This window comes from Mytilus trossulus, unplaced genomic scaffold, assembly GCF_036588685.1.
Source record: "Mytilus trossulus isolate FHL-02 unplaced genomic scaffold, PNRI_Mtr1.1.1.hap1 h1tg000128l__unscaffolded, whole genome shotgun sequence".
Classification (NCBI taxonomy): Eukaryota; Metazoa; Mollusca; class Bivalvia; order Mytilida; family Mytilidae; genus Mytilus; species Mytilus trossulus.
Window position 1 is genome coordinate 4,182,912 of NW_026963301.1, and position 9,210 is coordinate 4,192,121.

Here is a 9,210-nt window from a genome sequence, read left to right on the forward strand (position 1 = left end):
TTCTGTAATCTGAAAGTAATTTATTCACCTTGTCTATGATTAAGTGGGTCGAATTGCAATCTGACACATTGCATAGACACTTTAAAATTTCTAGATTAGTAAGACCAAATTATATTAACTTCTAGATGAGCTGGGTTTTGTTGATTTGTTACTTGTGCTATTTTCAAAATTTAACTATACATGTATATACATTTTGGAACCAGCCATTAGCTCAAGCTTTTAAAGTTAAACTTATCATCACTGTGTTTAATTTAAATTTTATTGTAATAAGCCATCACACAAAACCAATCGATCTAGTTCATAAATACTGCTAATGTGAATGGGATAGCCCTCGGTACAATAGGATAGAGAGATGAGAATAATGAGCAAAAATATCAAATCAAAGGACAAAGTTAATAAAGAATATGGAGAAATAGGCTCCTAATTGTTCTTCTCCATAGAATAATCGGATGCTGAAGTATAAACTAAAACGACTATACATGAATTAAGAATAGAACAAAAATATCTTGAAGGTAAAGAATAAAATATCGAGGACCTACCCAAACAACACATAATAAAAAAACAAATAAGACATTACAGAATAATAAAAAAAAAGAAAAAGAAGCACAACATAACAAATGATCATTTAATAATTGTCTGCTTTATTGTTGGGTTATAACGGAAGCGTATTTGTGTTGTGCTTTTTTGAATAAAGATTTTATTGTGCACTGTTTTCTTATCTTTTCAAATAAAACTTAAACCCAACTCCCCCATCCCCCTTAAACATAATAAATAATTAATAAAAACAAACAAACAATTAAAACTAATAACATATATATTAAAATAAAATATAAATAAACAATAAATCAAAAAAACAAAACAATAAATGAATAAAACTAAAACAAAACAACAATAAACAAAACACATAATAAACATTAAAACAAAACACATAATAAACATAAAAACAAAACAATAAACAAACAATAAACAAATAAACAAAACAATAAACACAAATACACAAAACAATAAACTCAAATGAACAAAACATAAATTCACAACGAATAAACATAAAAAGTTTAACCTTAAAACAAAAACCAATTGATATAAAGACAAAGAACAAAGAATTACAATAAGATAAGATCAGAAAATTCCCCTTCTGTAGAAAACCAAAAACAAACCAACAGATAAATTGAGGGGAAAACAACGTCAAAACAGCAATAAGCCATTACCATTTTACGGAACTTTTCCCCCTCTTAAGCTTTCAAATTTCAACGAAATGAAACATAAGATAACTTAACAAAATTACCCCTTTCCCTTCCCTAAAAAAACACAAAACAAACAAACAGATAAATAGCTCACCCCCCAAAAAAGACGATAAAGCAAGACAAAACCCAATTAATCTAAGAGTAAATAACAAAGAATTTCATTAAGATAAGATCAGAAAATACGCCTCCCGTAAAATAACAGAAACAAAACAAACCAACAGATAAATTCGGGGAAAACAACGATAAAACAACAATAAGCTATAAACACAATTTATGCAACTCCTCCCCCCCTCCCCTCATAAGCTTTTAAATTTCAAGGAAATCAAACATTAGATAACATAACAAAATTACCCCTTTCCCTAAATAAAACACAAAACAAAAAAAATGGATAAATATAGCCAAAAAAAATGCTGACGGGAAAACATTACAAAACCATAATATCATCAAAGAGCAGAGAGAGAAAAATAAACAAAATTAAAGATTACTGAAATGAAGAACTCCATCTACACCCTAACACTGATTTATATATACATTCCCCCGAAAAAAACATCTACGATTTGATCTTCAATGGCGTCTAAAAATCAATTCCGACAAATACATGACAAAAACCTCTACAAATCTAGAAACTTACAATAAAGTCCGAAGATTCGGACTTGAACTTATTGTTCCATTCCGTATTTTAAGATTCCGTTCTTGTACATTGTTCTTTTAAACGTGAAAGAAAAAGACAGAAAACACAATGTCACTTGTCAGCCATGTTTGTTTTAATGTCTCTAGGGTGCTCTCTATCACGTCCGCGTCTTGGAAATAAAACGTAGCAACGGTTGCTTGTGAGAGTCATTCCCGCCATAGACAGCCTAGGGACAAGACGTTGCACGTGTTTCAAAGCATAGTACCTAACCAATTCTGCCATGGAATACGTTGCATAGTACCTAACCAACTGACCAGTCCTTAATTGTGTTGTGCTTTTTTGAATAAAGATTTTATTGTGCACTGTTTTCTTATCTTTTCAAATAAAACTTAAACCCAACTCTCCCATCCCCCTTAAACATAATAAATAATAAATAAAAACAAACAAACTATTAAAACTAATAACATATCAAAATAAAATATCAATAAACAATAAATCAAAAAAACAAAACAATGAATAAAAAACATAAACAATTAAAAATAAAACAAAACAATGAATAAAAAAACCACAAACAATAAACAAAAAACAAACAAAACAAAACAATAAACAAAACAAAACAATACAAATAAACCAAAAAGAAAACCACAAGAAATAAAGTAAACAAACAAACACAAAACAAACACAAAAACGCTTAACAAACAATAAACAAAACAAAACAAAACAATAAAACAAAACACAAAACACAAATAAACCAAAAAGAAAACCACAAGAAATAAAGTAAACAAACAAACATAAAAAACGCTTAACAATAAACAAATAAACAAAACAATGAATAAAAAAACATCAACACAAAAATATAACAATAAACTAAAACAAAACAACAAAACTTAAACAAAACAATAAATGAATAAAACTTAAACAAAACACATAATAAATATTAAAACAAAACAATAAACAAACAATAAACAAATAAACAAAACAATAAACACAAATACACAAAACAATAAACTCAAATGAACAAAACATAAATTCACAACGAATAAACATAAAAAGTTCAACCTTAAAAAAACCCAATTGATATAAAAACAAAAGAACAAAGAATTACAATAAGATAAGATCAGAAAATTCCCCTTCTGTAGTCAAAACCAAAAACAAACCAACAGATAAATTGAGGGGAAAACAACGTCAAAACAGCAATCAGCCATTACCATTTTACGGAACTTTTCCCCCTCTTACGCTTTCAAATTTCAAGGAAATAAAACCTAAGATAACTTAACAAAATTACCCCTTTCCCTTCCCTAAAAAAACACAAAACAAAGAAACAGTTAAATAGCTCACCCCCAAAAACGATAAAACTAGACAAAACCCAATTAATATAAGAGTAAACAACAAAGAATTTCATTAAGATAAGATCAGAAAATACGCCTCCTGTAAAATAACAGAAACAAACAAACCAACAGATAAATTCGGGAAAAACAACGATATAACAACAATCAGCTATAACACAATTTATGCACCTTTTCCCCCCTCATAAGCTTTTAAATTTCAAGGAAATCAAACATTAGATAACATAACAAAATTACCCCTTTCCCTAAATAAAACACAAAACAAACAAATGGATAAATAGCAAAAAAAAAATGCTGACGGGAAAACAACACAAAAGCATAACATCATCATAGAGCAGAGAAAAAATAAATAAACAAAATTAAAGATTACTGAAATGAAGAACTCCATCTAGACCCTAACACTGATTTATATATACATTCCCCCGAAAAAAACATCTACGATTTGATCTTCAATGGCGTCTAAAAATCAATTCCGACAAATACATAACAAAAACTTCTACAAATCTAGAAACTTACAATAAAGTCCGAAGATTCGGACTTGAACTTATTGTTCCATTCCTTATTTTAAGATTCCGTTCTTGTACATTGTTCTTTTAAACGTGAAAGAAAAAGACAGAAAACACAATGTCACTTGTCAGCCATGTTTGTTTTAATGTCTCTAGGGTGCTCTCTATCACGTCCGCGTCTTGGAAATAAAACGTAGCAACGGTTTGCTTGTGAGAGTCATTCCCGCCATAGACAGCATAGGGATAAGACGTTGCACGTGTTTCAAAGCATAGTACCTAACCAATTCTGCCATGGAATACGTTGCACGTAAATAAGCATAGTACCTAACCAACTGACCAGTCCTTAATTGTGTTTTGCTTTTTTGAATAAAGATTTTATTGTGCACTGTTTTCTTATCTTTTCAAATAAAACTTAAACCCAACTCTCCCATCCCCCTTAAACATAATAAATAATAAATAAAAACAAACAAACAAACAAACAATTAAAACTAATAACATATCAAAATAAAATATAAATAAACAATAAATCAAAAAAACAAAAAAACAAAACAATGAATAAAAAAACATAAACAATTAGAAATAAAACAAAACAATGAATAAAAAAACACAAACATTAAACAATAAACAAAAACAAAAAAAACAGACAAACAATAAAACAATAAAACAAAACAAAACAATAAACAAAACAAAACAATAAAACAAAACAAAACGAAACGAAACACAAATAAACCAAAAAGAAAACCACAAGAAATAAAGTAAACAAACAAACACAAAACAAACATAAAAACGATTAACAAACAATAAACAAAACAAACCAAAACAAAACAATAAACAAAACAAAACAAAACGATAAACAAAACAAAACAAAACGAAACACAAAACACAAAACAAAACAAAAACATCAAAAAGAAAACCACAAGAAATAAAGTAAACAAACACAAAACAAACATAAAAACGATTAACAAACAATAAACAAAACAAAACAAAACAAAAAAAAATAAAACAATAAACAAAACAAAATAACAAACAAAACAAAACAAAACAAAACGAAACACAGAACACAAATACACCAAAAAGAAAACCACAAGAAATAAGGTAAACAAACAAACACAAAACAAACATAAATGCGCTTAACAATAAACAAATAAACAAAACAATGAATAAAAAAACATCACCACAAAAATATAACAATAAACTAAACAAAACAACGAAACTTAAACAAAACAATAAATGAATAAAACTAAAACAAAACAACAATAAACAAAACACATAATAAATATAAAAACAAAACAATAAACAAATAAACAAAACAATAAACACAAATACACAAAACAATAAACTCAAATGAACAAAACATAAATTCACAACGAATAAACATAAAAAGTTCACCTTAAAAAAAAACAATTAATATAAAAACAAAGAACAAAGAATTACAATAAGATAAGATCAGAAAATTCCCCTTCTGTAGAAAACCGAAAACAAACCAACAAATAAATTGAGGGGAAAACAACGTCAAAACAGCAATAAGCCATTACCATTTTACGGAACTTTTCCCCCTCTTAAGCTTTCAAATTTCAACGAAATGAAACATAAGATAACATAACAAAATTACCCCTTTCCCTTCCCTAAAAAAACACAAAACAAACAAACAGATAAATAGCTCACCCCCAAAAAAGACGATAAAACAAGACAAAACCCAATTAATATAAGAGTAAACAACAAAGAATTTCATTAAGATAAGATCAGAAAATACGCCTCCCGTAAAATAACAGAAACAAAACAAACCAACAGATAAATTCGGGAAAAACAACGATAAAACAACAATCAGCTATAACACAATTTATGCACCTTTTCCCCCCTCATAAGCTTTTAAATTTCAAGGAAATCAAACATTAGATAACATAACAAAATTACCCCTTTCCCTAAATAAAACACAAAACAAACAAATGGATAAATAGCAAAAAAAACATGCTGACGGGAAAACAACACAAAAGCATAACATCATCATAGAGCAGAGAAAAAAAAATAAACAAAATTAAAGATTACTGAAATGAAGAACTCCATCTAGACCCTAACACTGATTTATATATACATTCCCCCGAAAACACCATCTACGATTTGATCTTGAATGGCGTCTAAAAATCAATTCCGACAAATACATAACAAAAACTTCTACAAATCTAGAAACTTACAATAAAGTCCGAATATTCGGACTTGAACTTATTGTTCCATTCCTTATTTTAAGATTCCGTTCTTGTACATTGTTCTTTTAAACGTGAAAGAAAAAGACAGAAAACACGATGTCACTTGTCAGCCATGTTTGATTTAATGTCTCTAGGGTGCTCTCTATCACGTCCGCGTCTTGGAAATAAAACGTAGCAACGGTTGCTTGTGAGAGTCATTCCCGCCATAGACAGCCTAGGGACAAGACGTTGCACGTGTTTCAAAGCATAGTACCTAACCAATTCTGCCATGGAATACGTTGCACGTAAATAAGCATAGTACCTAACCAACTGACCAGTCCTTAATTGTGTTTTGCTTTTTTGAATAAAGATTTTATTGTGCACTGTTTTCTTATCTTTTCAAATAAAACTTAAACCCAACTCTCCCATCCCCCTTAAACATAATAAATAATAAATAAAAACAAACAAACAAACAAACAATTAACACTAATAACATATCAAAATATAATATAAATAAACAATCAATCAAAAAAAACAAAAAAACAAAACAATGAATAAAAAAACATAAACAATTAGAAATAAAACAAAACAATGAATGAAAAAACACAAACAATAAACAATAAAAACAAAAAAAAACAAAAAACAAACAATAAAACAATAAAACAAAACAAAACAAAACAATAAACAAAACAAAACAATAAAACAAAACAAAACGAAACGAAACACAAATAAACCAAAAAGAAAACCACAAGAAATAAAGTAAACAAACAAACACAAAACAAACATAGAAACGATTAACAAACAATAAACAAAACAAACCAAAACAAAACAATAAAACAAAACAAAACAAAACAATAAAACAAAACAAAACAAAACGAAACACAAAACACAAATACATCAAAAAGAAAACCACAAGAAATAAAGTAAACAAACAAACACAAAAAACATAAAAACGATTAACAAACAATAAACAAAACTAAACTAAACAAAACAAAATAACAAACAAAACAAAACAAAACAAAACACAAAACACAAATACACCAAAAAGAAAACCACAAGAAATAAGGTAAACAAACAAACACAAAACAAACATAAATGCGCTTAACAATAAACAAATAAACAAAACAATGAATAAAAAAACATCAACACAAAAATATAACAATAAACTAAACAAAACAACGAAACTTAAACAAAACAATAAATGAATAAAACTAAAACAAAACAACAATAAACAAAACACATAATAAATATAAAAACAAAACAATAAACAAATAAACACAAATACACAAAACAATAAACTCAAATGAACAAAACATAAATTCACAACGAATAAACATAAAAAGTTCACCTTAAAAAAAAACAATTAATATAAAAACAAAGAACAAAGAATTACAATAAGATAAGATCAGAAAATTCCCCTTCTGTAGAAAACCGAAAACAAACCAACAAATAAATTGAGGGGAAAACAACGTCAAAACAGCAATAAGCCATTACCATTTTACGGAACTTTTCCCCCTCTTAAGCTTTCAAATTTCAACGAAATGAAACATAAGATAACATAACAAAATTACCCCTTTCCCTTCCCTAAAAAAACACAAAACAAACAAACAGATAAATAGCTCACCCCCAAAAAAGACGATAAAACAAGACAAAACCCAATTAATATAAGAGTAAACAACAAAGAATTTCATTAAGATAAGATCAGAAAATACGCCTCCCGTAAAATAACAGAAACAAAACAAACCAACAGATAAATTCGGGAAAAACAACGATAAAACAACAATCAGCTATAACACAATTTATGCACCTTTTCCCCCCTCATAAGCTTTTAAATTTCAAGGAAATCAAACATTAGATAACATAACAAAATTACCCCTTTCCCTAAATAAAACACAAAACAAACAAATGGATAAATAGCAAAAAAAAAATGCTGACGGGAAAACAACACAAAAGCATAACATCATCATAGAGCAGAGAAAAAAAAATAAACAAAATTAAAGATTACTGAAATGAAGAACTCCATCTAGACCCTAACACTGATTTATATATACATTCCCCCGAAAACACCATCTACGATTTGATCTTGAATGGCGTCTAAAAATCAATTCCGTCAATTACATAACAAAAACTTCTACAAATCTAGAAACTTACAATAAAGTCCGAAGATTCGGACTTGAACTTATTGTTCCATTCCTTATTTTAAGATTCCGTTCTTGTACATTGTTCTTTTAAACGTGAAAGAAAAAGACAGAAAACACGATGTCACTTGTCAGACATGTTTGTTTTAATGTCTCTAGGGTGCTCTCTATCACGTCCGCGTCTTGGAAATAAAACGTAGCAACGGTTGCTTGTGAGAGTCATTCCCGCCATAGACAGCCTAGGGACAAGACGTTGCACGTGTTTCAAAGCATAGTACCTAACCAATTCTGCCATGGAATACGTTGCACGTAAATAAGCATAGTACCTAACCAACTGACCAGTCCTTAATTGTGTTTTGCTTTTTTGAATAAAGATTTTATTGTGCACTGTTTTCTTATCTTTTCAAATAAAACTTAAACCCAACTCTCCCATCCCCCTTAAACATAATAAATAATAAATAAAAACAAACAAACAAACAAACAATTAACACTAATAACATATCAAAATAAAATATAAATAAACAATCAATCAAAAAAACAAAAAAACAAAACAATGAATAAAAAAACATAAACAATTAGAAATAAAACAAAACAATGAATGAAAAAACACAAACAATAAACAATAAAAAAACCAAAAAACAAAAACAAAAACAATAAACAAAAAACAAACAATAAAACAATAAAACAAAACAAAACAAAACAATAAACAAAACAATAAAACAAAACAAAACGAAACGAAACACAAATAAACCAAAAAGAAAACCACAAGAAATAAAGTAAACAAACAAACACAAAACAAACATAAAAACGATTAACAAACAATAAACAAAACAAACCAAAACAAAACAATAAACAAAACAAAACAAAACGAAACACAAAACACAAATACATCAAAAAGAAAACCACAAGAAATAAAGTAAACAAACAAACACAAAACAAACATAAAAACGATTAACAAACAATAAACAAAACTAAACTAAACAAAACAAAATAAAACAATAAACAAAACAAAATAACAAACAAAACAAAACAAAACGAAACACAAAACACAAATACACCAAAAAGAAAACCACAAGAAATAAGGTAAACAAACAAACACAAAACAAACATAAATGCGCTTAACAATAAACAAATAAACAAAACAATGAATAAAAAAACATCA